Here is a 12,290-nt window from a genome sequence, read left to right as displayed (position 1 = left end):
GCCTTCATACACACATACACGCGCGCCCACACCCTCATCGTGCCGAGACGCCCCCTTTCTCGCCTTCGCCTCCCTAGAACCCCACTTCCCGCTCCTTGGCTCGAAAACTCCCTTTCCCCCTCCCCGGGGTCTTCTCCGGCCCCGGTTCCCGGCATTCCACGGACCCCGAACCTCCGCGGCCCGCCCTCCCCTCCTCGCGGAGCCCCTGTGCCCGAGTCTCAAGGCGTCCCACCTTCCTGGTTTCCATCCATCCTTCCTCTCCCTCCTACCCGGTGACTCTACCGTTTCCTGCTCTCCCTCCCTCTCCTTTCTTCCCTCCACTTTCCCTTGTTACATCCACCTCCAGGTCCTCCTTCCCAACACACACATTCTCCTCCGCCAAGTGGCCAGATCCTTTTCCTAGCGGGGTGGCACCCTCCTCCCCCCGCATGGAGATCCACCCCCCATTCAATCTACTAACCCCTGAGCGTCCCACGCCTCCTCTCCATCCCCTCCCTCTGCCCCGCCTACCCCCAAGGGCACACCCTTGTCTTCTCTGCTCCCTTACCTCCTATGCTTCCCGGAATCCTCACCCCCGCTCAGGTCCTCAGCCACAGTTTCCTCTCGAATGAATACTTGGGGAAGGGGTGCTGTCTGGGCTCTTCCTTTTTTCCCTTTCTTTCCCTTCTGCTTCCTCCTAGCCTTGAGAATAGAAGGTGGCCCTCCAGTATCCTTTGGTACCTGCTCTGAGGCCAGAGGGGACATTTAAATTGGCCCTAGAGGAGGAGATATGACAAAGGACCTTGGGGAAATGGTGCAGGTGGGAAGGGAGAGTATTGGGAAAAGATAGAATGGGTACTCACCCTCAAAGGCATGTCCTTTAAAGAAAATAAAGACAGAGAAACTGAACCCTGCCTAAGGATAGACTGTCTTAAGACCACATAGCAGACATTTAGGACATGAAGAAAGAGATTAGAAGGAAATACAGTATGAGGGTTAAGGTCAGAGGACATTGAGGTCAGACTTGGATTCTAATCCTCGCCCTGTATGACCTTGAGCAAGTTACTAAGCCTCAGCTTTTCTCTTCTGTAAAATGGGGGTACTCACCCTAACTTCATAGGGTTTTAAGGATGGAAGTAGATAGACTCCCTTTTAAAGCACTTGCCACTGTATCTGATGCTTAGAGAGAGTTCAGGGGAAAAAAGCAGTTATTATATGTAGCTTTAGAGAAAGAAGGGAGTAGATGGAAGGTTTAAGGAATCTATTTGCCTGACTTGGCATCACCATGAGGCCCTAGAGAAAACCTCAGTTGAGGGTCAAAAATGATCAGAGGATGCTGTTGGGGGTGGGGCAATGAGAGTAAATTCTGCTATAAAAAGTCTGGATTATTTGGATGTTAGGTAAGAGTTCATGGTTTAACTCTAGGGAAATACCCTTTAGGGTTACAGTGACTAGGCCGTTCTCTGTTGGCCTGTCAACACTGAACTTGCTGAACAGAGAAATTTCCAGATAGAGCAGGAGATTCTCTTTTGACTTTTTTTTTTTTTTTAAGAGCATGTTTCATTTGATGGTTGATATTGATGGTTTGTGCTGTAAACTAGATCTAGGAAGACAGAAACAGGTAACATCAGTTTACAGAGTGTCTTAGTAAAAGCATCCCTCTAGGAAGTTACTGTGTGTGGCCTGATGGATCGGATGAGGAGATAGGAATTTTGGCAGAATAAGAACAGGTGAGTAATTAGTGGAATTAATTGAGAAAAGAGTTAATTAGCATATTGTATATCAGACACTAATAAAAATGGGTGTGAAATGATGAATTTGAGCCTAGAGGCAGTCTTGGAGCCATAACCCTTTTTGTGAAAGTGACAGATTTTTTCCGGTGTGGGTGCATAAATCAGCCATATCTAAATGGAAAAATATATCCCAGTGGGATGGTAATCACTCTTTTGATTAGAAAGATTAGAAGCCAGATTCTACAACAGAAATGGAACTTATCAACTTAATTAAAATTCCTCAACGGTAGATTTTTAGGTCAGTGGAACCCCAGTGTAAAGCAGTGGATCCTACCACACTTAGATTTCTATATCACTGATAGCTGAAAAAGATGCAAAGCACTTAAATATTCATTAGTTTCTCCTTAAATATAAGTCTTCTAAAGGGCAGACCTACTTAGGATTCAAATTCTGTTGGTTAGAAAGGGGAACGGTGGAAAGGATGTGGAGTGGTTTTAGGGTTCTCGAAAGCACGAGTACATTATCTTGGCTTTCCTGTTAACAAACTTAGTTTTTTAAATGATCAGCTTTAGATAGAGGGTGGCAAATCTTTTCAAAAGGTGAAGGCAGTCTAGAGAAATACAAGGTTTTATATGCCTTGGGATATGAAGCCCTTATTTGAGACAATTATTAAAATGAGCACAGAAAATAATATTAGGTTGAATCATGTGAAATTTCCATTTTTGCAGATCAAAAACAGTTGTATGTCAGCAGTTTGATATAGCTCAACCTAACACATTTTCAAATGATGACAATTCTGTTTTCTGGCATAATGGAAAGTGTCAGACTTGTATTTCCTTCCAGCTTTAATTTTTTCTAGTCCTGCTTTTGATTTGCTTTGTATACCCTATGGCCACATTTTGCTCAAGGGCTAAAGAGAAATCGTCAATCTAAGAGTGTGCTACAACTATATTCAGAAATAAGTAGACTTGAATTTGAGATATGAGAAAAATCATGTTAGTTATAATTTTTTAAAGTTGCCCATGTGTAATATAGCCCAGCCACAATTTCAGCCTAACCATTGTTAGTATTTTTGAGATCTAATGCCAGCTCTTAATATTAGTGACCCATAGTCTAAGAACAAAGGAAAATTTCCCTAGACTTGAGAGTCATCTAAAGTGGAGGTAGTGGTACCATTTGACTTAGAAAATTGGATATGAGGAATATTACTAAATATGAATATAATGTGTTTGTAACAAATACAAAGTTACTTTCATGTCACCATCCCAATCCAGTTAAGTAATTTAAAAATATGGCTTCATTGACCATTATGTTTTTGTTATTAAATCAGAAGTAGTGTTTTATATTAGTAGTTTAAAAGTAGAAATGAAAAGGATGGGTAGAAAGTGCCAGGGATGTGGTGGATTTGAAAAAGGAAGAGGAAAGTGACAGAGTGATAAAAATGCAGGCATGCCTCTTCTCTGTAGCCCTCTCTCCCCTACAGCCCGAGTGATTTCTCGTTTATTTAATCACTTGTTTTACCTGCACTGTTGAAATATCCCTATTCCTTTCAGGGTTCTGAAGAAAACTTTGAACTTATTTATGGCCCTTTAACTTAAAAAAAAACAAAAAAACTCAGAGCTCGGAGTACTTCCATATTCCAGCATGACCATGTCTTTTAGAAGATAAGAGAAAATGAAGTATTTACAGACGTACTTTGAAGTGCTGAATTTAAAAATCTTAATAAGTTTATGGTGCTTTCGCAAGAGAAGGTTGTATAGAGGTTACTGACCTTTGCAAATTGTTTAGTTACTGATTTTGAGAGAGATGCCTGTGCATGGTTAGAGGCAATAGTCTATAAACTGATGAAATTTTATTGAAGTTTCACTATTTAAACTAATTTTTCTTTGGTCCTTTGCTTATTGAGGAAAGGAAATGGAGAATGCTTTTTCCCTTTGGCCTGCTTAGTTCTAAGAAGTTTGATTTATAGCTGGCTTTTGGAAGGCAGGAGTCAGTAATTCCAATCCCACCTGATTTGACCAAATGACCTTGAGCAAGTCACTTGATTCTCTGATCTTATACTTGGCCAGAAAACAAAGCTGTTTGAAAAACTGAACTGCATCGTAACCAAACTTTCAGTGAGAAGGTTTTATGTATAGAAAGTTGATAATTCATTCACCTTCTATACAAATTTTGGACCTAAGATTTTAGATAAGATACATGTTTTGTGTAATCAAATGCAACTTTTTCTAATAACACCGGGAGAATTTCAGATTCCCCATCTGTTAAGTGTAGTAGAAAAATAGCCTTTTTGTTGTTGTTGATCCCCACAGGAAAATGTCCTCTAAACGCTTCAGTGAAGTTGGTTCCTGAGTTTTTCTGGAATGAAATACGTATTGTAAATGTGGGTTATTTTATTTTAGAAAATTAAAAAACTTCACCCTGTTAAAGGCCCCCCCACCAATGTGTGCCTGTGCACTCACTCAAATGTTTCCTTTGAGTATTATATCATGTCAGTCTTCATAGAAGGAAACCGTATTTAGAGAACAGGTTGAAGTTATAAAACCGAATGGCACCACTTTTGACCAGGACTTTGGTGATATTTTACGACCTTTCTGCAGAATTTGGTTCTGTTGGAAACAAGTCTTGGGTTTGGAGTTGAAGCCTTTTTTTTTTTTTTTTTTTTGAGATAAAATTTTACTTTATTGTTAAGCATTAATACAATTTGGAAGTTTCAGATTGTTCAAAGCTAGACAAATGTACTGGATTGTGGGCATTTTATGTTATTTGCAAATTAAATGATTAATCACTAATAATTCAAACAGTAAATCCCTCTCTTTTTTTGTATCAATAATAAACATGCCTAGTGCTTTCTTCTGTTTTGCTTTGATAAACAGTTCTGGCCTGACTTTTGGGGTACCATTTCTCTGAAGGGTTCCTTTTAATCTCTCTAATTTGTAGCCTAGGAATACTTAAACCCTCCAGAAAGCATTTAGCTTGTATCCTCAGCAACACTCACAGCATTTGGCTATATTAAGTGAAGTTAGCCAAGCTTTAAAGCCACCCAAAGCCTTCCTTCGTTAAATTCACAAGAAAGGAGTTTAACCACACTCTGTCTAATTTAAAAGATGTTGACAGCTCACCAGCAGTTCTGAGTGCAAGAGAAAATTTTCAAAACTGGAGTTGAAGTCTTTTAAACAGTGAAAATATGCTAGTCTTGGACAATCTTTGGAAGCAGCCGTTCAGACAGTATCAGTTACCATTCCAGGCCATCGATACTCTAGCCAGTAGATGATTATATTCCAACCTTGACATTTCCCCGCCCTGAGCTCGACAGGCCAGTGGGAGCAGAGTGTACCATCGCCAGGTAGGAGGTTCCTCTTGTGTTGCCATGCTTCTTTAGAGCTCTTTAAGAGAACAGAAATTACAAAGCCATAGAAGCCACAGTGCTACTGACTGACTGGTTTCCCTAATTTTGCAGCTTTTTAAATTGTGGAGGGTATGTTGGGCACATCCAACCGTGGAAAGCAGGCAGAACTTTAGCCAGCAAGAAATAGGGAATGTGATGCTGTGGAGGCCTGTGAAAGAACCAGGGAAAACTGGTGGTTAACCCTGGTCAAGAAAAAAGTTAATCAGAAGCGAATAGATTGGGTGTTGGCTTAAAAGAAGTTAATGGAGTTAACATGAGAGGAGGCAGGCCTGTGTGCACTATTAGTGAAAGGGCAGATATTCTTTAGTTTCTAGTACTAGCTAAGTAAAGGTATGCCTTCCCTTGTACACTGGGTGTATTTTTGTAGAAAGTTGTGAGGAAATTAAAGGAATTTTACATCTAGGGGTCAATAATAATCCAGTATTTGAGTGTCTTCCTATCATGTGCAGCTATGGGAGTATTTGAATTCTAGACTTTTGACTGCTTTTTTCATTTTATAGTTCATCATATAAGCTGAGGTTGAGTCATTAACTTGCCCAAAGTTGAGAATTGTAAGATATTCCTGAGGCACATATAGTATGACTGAAAAGACAAGATTAATCACAAGAAATAACTAGATTGTACTGTGTAGCACAGGGAAATATATACAGGATCTTGTGGTGGCTCACAGCAGAAGAGAATGTGACAATGAATGTATGTATGTTCATGTATAACTGAAAAATTGTGCTCTACACTGGAATTTGACACAATATTGTAAAATATCTATAACTCAATAAAAAATGTTAAACTTAAAAAAAAAGAAATAACTAGAGAAAAATAGAAAATAGTATATAATCAGTTTCTGAATTGTCTGGTACTGGCCCTTAATGAGATGGAGGTTCAGACACAGGCATTCATTCCTTTATTCAACAAATAGTTTTTTTTGAGTGCCTCCTCTTGTCAGATACTCCTTGGGTATCGGGCAGTCTAGAAATGAGCAAGGCAGAACATTTCTGCCATCCTGGTGCTTTCATTCTAGTGAGAGATGTTTGCTTTTTGTGGTGCTTTTAGTGTAATAGGGAGACAGCTAATATACAAGATAATTTCAGATAGTGGTAGGAGTGACTGAGGGTCTTTTTTTTAATTTTAATTTTAATTTTTTAAAATTGAAGTATAGTCAGTTACAATGTCGATTTCTGGTGTACAGTGCAATATGCTAGTCATGCATATATATACATATATTCATTTTCATGTTCTTTTTCATTAAAGGTTATTACAAGATATTGAATATAGTTCCCTGTGCTATACAGAAGAAATTTGTGTTTTTTTAATCTATTTTTATATATAGTGGCTAACCTTTGTAAATCTCAAACTCCCCAATTTATTCCTTCCCACCCCGTTTCCCCTGGTAACCATAAGATTGTTTATTATGTCTGCGAATCTGTTTCTGTTTTATAGATGAGTTCATTAGTGTCTTCTTTTTTTCTTTTTGTAGATTCCACATATGAGTGATATCATATAGTATTTTTCTTTCTCTTTCTGGCTTACTTCACTTAGAATGTCCATCCATGTTGCTGCAAATGGCATTATTTTATTCTTTCTATGGCTTAGTAGCATTCCATTATATAAATATACCACAGCTTTCTTTATCCAGTCATCTGTCAATGGACATTTAGGTTGCTTCCGTGTCTTGGCTATTGTATATGGTGCTGCTTTGAACATTGGGGTGCATGTGTCTTTTTGAATTAGAGTTCTTAGGGTCTATTTTAGATTGAGTGGTTAGGGAAAGCCTCGTTGAAGAGGTGATATTTGACTTGAAGAGGTAGAACCAGTCACTCACAGGCCTGGAGGTGGGGATGGTGATGGAGGAGCATCAAGCATATGTAAAGGCCCCGAGGCAGAATTGAGCTTGAGTGAGGGTTGACTGGATTCTTGTAAGTGGTGGGAAGTGGTAGGGAATGAGTTTAGAAAGAAGGTAGGGGTTAGGCTATGTAGGACCCTGTAAGCCGTGGTATGGACTATAGGGTAAGAGTGAACATTAGCTCAGAAATTAGCCAAACCTGGGTTTGAAGCAACTTTGGCTAAGTGGGCCAACTATTTTCAATTTTCTTATCTGCCCAGTAGAGGATACCATCTTTCTCAGAGTTGTTGTGAGCATTGAGCAGAATATGCACATAAGAGGGTTTGGCACAGAGCTTGACACAAAGCTCCATGTTTATAGTTATTATTTATAACCATAGGAGATGTCCTCTTGGCCTAATGCTAGTACTAAACTCCAGAGGAGAATTGGGCTTCAATCTGACTTTACCAATAACTCAGTGGAAACCTTTACTTCAGTTTTCTCATCTGTAAACAGAGGAAATGGACCATAATACAGATTTCAGGGTCCCTTTCAATCCCAAGTTATAGGATTCTGAGCAAGTGTGAGTTGAACCTTGAAGTAGAATAATGAGCTGTCAAGTAAGGACACCCCATTTAAAGAAATTCAGCTCCCCTGTTCACTTAGTTTCCCACCTTGAATGAAATACTGACCCACGGATTCTGTGGTGCTGCTGGAATGGTGAAGTGCTTGTGTGTCTTCGTCAGACTTCACAGTTTCATGCTGTAGGGTGAGTGGAGAAGTGCAGACTGCGCAGCACTATTGTTTGAGGACATCTACCCTGAAAATAAGACTTAGAATGTCTGCACTGAAGTCTGTCTTTGAAATCATTGTGACAAAGAAAGGGAAAAAAAAAAAAAAAGAAATTTGTGGTGTTGTCTTGGTCAAAGGGAAAAAAACTAAAAGAATTTTATGAGAATATCTTTGGGATGTTAAGACTTTTTTTTCCCCCTTTTTTCCCCTTCCGTCTTCATCCCCACCTCGCCCCCACCTCTTTTTCTCCTCTGAGTAATCCTTTTAAGTTTTAATCTGCTAAATCAATCTTTTCTTCTAGCTTCACACTTTTGCTTTTAAGCATAAAATAGAGCTCTGGACTCATTAGCTTCTGCCCCATCTTCAATCCTCTAGGTAATTGGATGTTAAATGAAAATGAATATTACATTTTGACCCAGTAATTCTTTTTATGTTGTGGTTTATACCAAAGAATGTTCATAGCTCCTGCTGATCCCATGAATCCAGTGTTTTCCCAGACGTAGGAATCACATTGAATAATTTAAAGTGCTGTCTTCTCAAATTCCACCCCCCCACCCCTTTTGTTAGTTTGAGTGAGTATTATTAGACTATAAATATTGTTCCACCTCCTTCCAGGTTACAGATACCCAGGTACTTTGCAGTGACTGGAAGGGAAGCTGGTCATTGTTTCTGAGGTACCTTAGTTACTGTCATCAATTACGAACGGTTCTCTGAGGCAATTAGTGGCCTAATTATGATGATGAAAAATGTGGAGTATTAGGTACAAGAAAGTGTAGATGGTAGGAAAGCTCAGTGTTGTGTTTTAAAAACTTAGTCTGAGGTATGCTAGTGGGCACAGCTCTTTATTATTTTTATTAGAGAGCTGTAAAACACTTAACTAATGGTAAAGAGGGAACTTCTCTGCACCCTCCAGGTGGTCCTAAGAGTATGATTAATAGATATTTAAATCTTTTGCTTAATTCTCATGTATTGAACAACCATACACCTGGAAAAATGGAAAAACAGTAGTAGCTTTTTCTTCATAGAACTGCTAATCACCCCATTTTGAGGTGTTCTGCTTTTAGGCACTAAGCCTAAATTATACTCATGCTTGTGATGTCTGTGTTTTCTGATTGGTAGACTCTTGGCTTGTGAAGGTCAGAAAATAGTATTTTCCTGAATGCTGTGTTGTGGTAATGTTTGTGTTGTTAAAAAAAAAAATCCTTTATTCCAATTCAGAAAAATGAAAAAAATTGCAAGTTAGGGTAGTTAAAACAGGTGGATCAGAGATGATAGTACACTGACTTTAGGATTCTTGGTACACTTATTATGAATCTGTATATTTTAAATAAAACTGTTTAATCTTTTAACTTTTAAAGAAAAACTCATTTTTATCCATATTCTTATAATCTATAGAGTAACAATAGGGAAGTTTTCTAGGTTGTAATGTCCTCATACCTAGGCTAGTGCCTAGCACATTGTACGTGCTTAAATATTTAATGAAATGAATGAAGAAACTGTTGTGTGGTCACGCTAGCTTCTTCATTGTTGGACTGCATTTAATCTAGGGGGAAGGATTGTTTTTTTCTGGTAATCCTGACTTTGAATTCATTTTGAGCCAAAACTACTTTGTTTTTTTTTTCCTTGCTATTTCTTGTGGTAAAATACTTTTAACAGAAAGTTTGCCATGTATTTTAGCAAATTTAAGTGTGCAATTCAGTGGCATTGATTACATTCACAATGGTGTGCAGCCATCACCACTATTTCCAAAAATTTCCGTTGCCCCAAACAGAAATTCTCTTCCCTTTAAGCAATAACTCCCCATCCCTCCTCCCTACTCCCCAACCTCTAATCTACTTTCTCGTCTCTGTGAGTTGGACTGCTCTGGGTACCTGATATAAGTGGAATCATACAATATTTATCCTTTTGTATCTGCCTTATTTTACTTAGCATGTTTCCAAGGTTCATTCATATCATAGCATGTGTCAGAACTGCATTCTTTTTATGGATTAAGAATAGTCCATTGTATGTATGTACATTTTGTTTCCTGTTTATGAACAGTTGAATTGTTTCCTCCTTTTGGCTATTGTAAAATAATGCTGCTGTGAATGTTGGCATATAAGTATCTTTAAGTGCCTGTTTTAAATTCTTGGGTATTTACCTGGGAGTGGAATTGCCGGGTCATATAGTAATTCTATTTAATTTTTTGAGGAACTGCCAGACTTTTCCACAGTAGCTGCACCATTTAACATTCCCATCAGGAATGAATGAGGGTTCCAATTTCTCCACATCCTTGCAGCCAACACTTCTTTTCTGTTCGTGTGTGTGTATGTGTGTGTGTGTGTGTGTATATATATATATTTTTTAAGTATAGGCATGCTGGTAGGTGTGAAATGGTGGCTCATTGTGGTTTTGGTTTGCATTTCCTTAACGACTAATGATGTTGAGCGTATTTTCATGTGTTTGTTAGCTATTTGTGTATCTTGTTTAGAGAGAGGTCTGTTCAGGTTCCTTTGCCCTTTTTAAATTAGATTGTCTGTTGTTAAGAGATCTTCATATTTTTTTGAATATTAAACCATGATCAGATATACGATTTGCAGATATTTTCTCCCATCCTGTGGGTTGTCTTTTCACTCTCTTGGTGGTGTCCTTGATGTGCAGAAGTTTAATTTTAATGAGGTTCAACTTATCTATATTTTTCTTTCGTTTGCACTTTTAAAAAAAAGTGCTACTTGGTAAGTATTATGACTTGACTTTTGCTCCTTAGGTTGTCCCCATTCCTTTTACTCCCTGTGAAGGGTCTTTGTAAATTACTGATTGGCATATCTTACACAAGCTACTATTGATCGAATTTTTGATAAAGCAGGAGTCAAGGTTTTTTGGTTTATCTTGCTCTTACTTGTTTGATATTGGTTTCTGATTTCTGTTTCTTGGGCTTTAAAATGATTACTCTGTTTACCAAACTTGACATCCCCTGCAGATTCCCTTAAATATTTCAAGTGTTTGAAGAATCCTGTGACTCTTCTGATGTAAGAGGGGGTGCTATCCAATCTTGTTGATGTCTTTTGTTTGTTGATTATTTTGTTCAGTAGGGCTGAAATATAACTGAAATTTAAATGTTTTCTGCTTCTAATTACAGTTCTCTGAAAGTCCATGTGAGACAGGGCCAGATGTTGGGACACCAAATTTTTGGTGTTGGGGACAATAATTTACTGATAAACATATGATATAGAAGAGAAATTTAGAAAATATTGTAGATTGGTGAACATAGTCCATGAAACAGTGGGCTCATTTTTTTACCCCCTACAGAAATGAAAAGATATGATAATTTTGAAGATAGGGAAAAGTAAATTTTACTTGGCATTTTGTTGGCCTCAAATTTCCATTAACTAGCACCTTTTACATTTTGCTGTTTAATAAGTGGTGGTACTTGGAATGAAGACCCAGATGCATGATTTTGAGTTTGATATTAAGTATGTTTTTTTAAAATTCTGATACTTTGAATATTGATAATTCTTCATTCACCAGAACATTCTGTTTCCCCAGTCCATGGCACAGGCACAGGATGGCAGGTGGTGGTGAGAAACAGGCTGCTAGGATGGTCCCTGGCTGACTAGGAGGTGTGTGACGTGAACACGGGTTTTTTTTTTTCCCCTTGTTTCCTTTATAACATTATCAGAAAATAAAGAGAATGCTAAAGAATGAGGAAATAGAAAAGTCTAACCTGCTGGACTCCTGAAACTCTGACATGGTGAAATTTGGCAGTTTGATTATTTTTTTCCCCCTGGTATCAGCTGAATTTCAGATGTACTTATCTAAATGTGAGTGATGAGGGTAGTGATTAAAGACAGGTGAGTACTTAGAAAATTTTTATTTTGGGGCCTTGTGATAAAAGAAAAAAATTTACAAACTTGGCTTTGCGTTTGCCTGATTTGGCTTCTTCCTCAGAGCTAACTCTATTAACTTAATCTTTATGTGTCAAACCCTACAGAGTGCCAGATTTGAGGGTACAGTGACGAATGAAGCAGACACCACCATAGCTCTGTTACTTTTTACGTCTTTAGCAAGGGAGTTGGGCTTCATTTTAGAAAGAAATTTTCAGAATTTTTAGTGACTTTATGTTTCTGGATGGGTGTGTTTGAGAATCAGTTCAATTGGTGTTAACATTCCTTAATTGCCAGGAATAGTAGTGAATATATTTTAATTGTAGACATTAAATTTAATTTTTTTTTAATGGAAGTACTGGGGATTGAACCCAGGACCTCCTGCATGCTAAGCATGCACTCTACCACTGAGCTATACCCACACCCCCTTAATTGTGGACATTTAAGACATCGGAAAAAACTTACAGGAATTCTTGAAGAGACATTTAGTTTGTTACCCCACTGGGCCCATTGGTTGTGCCTGTTCTTGGTGTTTATATTTACATGGAATGTAACTGACACCTGAACAGAGTCATGGTGATGCTGGGGAGCAATGACCTGAAGTTTCTTAGTAACACAGATTCTCTCTGGACCAGTGGAGGAAGGATGCATTTATATGCTGAAGCCTCTTCCCTTCCACCTGGAGGAGCGTCACA

At 38.4% G+C, this 12,290-nt stretch overlaps 1 protein-coding gene across 4 annotated transcripts in view; it reads left to right on the top strand.

The window, feature by feature from the left end:
* The window catches only part of B4GALT5 (beta-1,4-galactosyltransferase 5), a 121,502-nt gene that overhangs the window by 54,188 nt on the left and 55,024 nt on the right, over window positions 1–12,290 (top strand). The gene's annotated exons all lie outside the window — the stretch shown is intronic.

This window comes from Camelus bactrianus, chromosome 19 (assembly GCF_048773025.1).
Source record: "Camelus bactrianus isolate YW-2024 breed Bactrian camel chromosome 19, ASM4877302v1, whole genome shotgun sequence".
Taxonomy (NCBI): Eukaryota; Metazoa; Chordata; class Mammalia; order Artiodactyla; family Camelidae; genus Camelus; species Camelus bactrianus.
Note: the sequence above shows the minus strand (reverse complement) of the source record. Positions and strands in the feature narration are given on the sequence as shown.